A 1,720-nucleotide genomic window follows, 5' to 3' on the forward strand; every position below is an offset into this window, starting at 1 on the left:
AGAATGACTGAATGGCAGAGTGACAGAATGGCAAAAGGGCAGAATGACTGAATGGCAGAATGACTGAACAGCTGAAGGACTGAATAGGAGAATGCATACAAATGATAAAAGAGGAAGAAGAATTCTCCAATCTCTCCTCCTGATTTAAAAATAAATCCTGATGTTAGATCAATTGAAAAAATTACATTCATTTATTCCACATGAAACATTTTAAAAGACATACCATTCATAGATACAAAATAAGTTTAAAAGGTGCTGTTGGCCAGTTAGTTCCTCTGTTGACCCCATCGCGGCCAGTAAACACAGACAGGAGGTTCAAAGGTCACATTTTTTTATGCTCTCGAACGCGGCCACTTTTGCCGTGTTCACATGCTAGTCGGAATTAGGGGTTTTTGAGTTAAAATGAATGCGTAGAGCTTCGAGTTAAAATGATTTGCGTACAGCTTCCTATTGGTTAACACTTGATACTTATCAAGTGGGAAACTCGAGATCATCGTTTTATAACGAGTTAGCAAGTCTAAAAATGTCAGTTTCCTAGTTCTGACTAGCACGTAACTGAGTTTCCTAGTTCTGACTAGCACGTGACTGTGGCATTACACAGTAAACACAGAGACCAAGAAGTGGGTTGAGGTCAGAGGTGAAGATTAAGGAAAAAGAGATTGAGATACAGACAGAGAGAGAGAATGAGGGAGAGAGAGGGACAAAGACAGATTTAAAAAAAAAAATGTGAGTACTGTACATTGCATTGCTATACCTGAGAAGGCACTCTCTCTCCATGAGATGTCTTGTATATTTTGGAGCGTACCAGAATTTTCCTGAATTTAAAAATAGTATTGTCCCCCAACCCAGTTCAATCAGAGTTTGACCCGGAGGAGAGAAAGTGTCCATGTTTCCGGAATCCTTCAGAGTTCTCGAACACACGGTCCAGCAGTCAACACCGCCGTCGACTGAGATAAACATAGCCAGTCTTCTGAACGGTCAAACACTCTGATCAATGACCACAGGTTCACCACAGCTGTCCTTAACTTTAACCAAAAGTTCACCTGAAGTTCCCTAAAGGTTACTTTGGCTTTGTGTGCTATGGAACATGTCCAGAAGAAAGTCCAGGGGAATGCCTTTTCAAAGTTCTTGGAAAAACATGGCATACAATTCTGATTAACTTCTTAACAAAGGAATGCTCGTTATAACAAAAATAAGGTACAATTAACAAAACACTAAAATTAGCGGTTGGAGGTGTGAAGCTGTCAAAGAAGACACAGAGAAATATAACTTTTTGTAGTAATTACATTCTTCATGTTCAACGAATTTTCACATTCATTAAGTTGCATCGGCTGTTGTGGTTGTATTGTCATGTGGTCTTATTTTATACATCGGCTGTTGTGGTTGTATTGTCGTGTGGTCTTATTTTATACATCGGCTGTTGTATTGTCGTGTGGTCTTATTTTATACATCGGCTGTTGTATTGTCATGTGGTCTTATTTTATACATCGGCTGTTATGGTTGTATTGTCATGTGGTCTTATTTTATACATCGGCCGTTGTGGTTGTATTGTGACGTGGTCTTATTTATACATCGGCTGTTGTGGTTGTATTGTCGTGTGGTCTTATTTTATACATCGGCTGTTGTATTGTCGTGTGGTCTTATTTTATACATCGGCTGTTGTATTGTCGTGTGGTCTTATTTTATACATCGGCTGTTGTATTGTCGTGTGGTCTTATTT

This window comes from Salvelinus fontinalis, chromosome 10, assembly GCF_029448725.1.
Source record: "Salvelinus fontinalis isolate EN_2023a chromosome 10, ASM2944872v1, whole genome shotgun sequence".
NCBI classification, from domain to species: Eukaryota; Metazoa; Chordata; class Actinopteri; order Salmoniformes; family Salmonidae; genus Salvelinus; species Salvelinus fontinalis.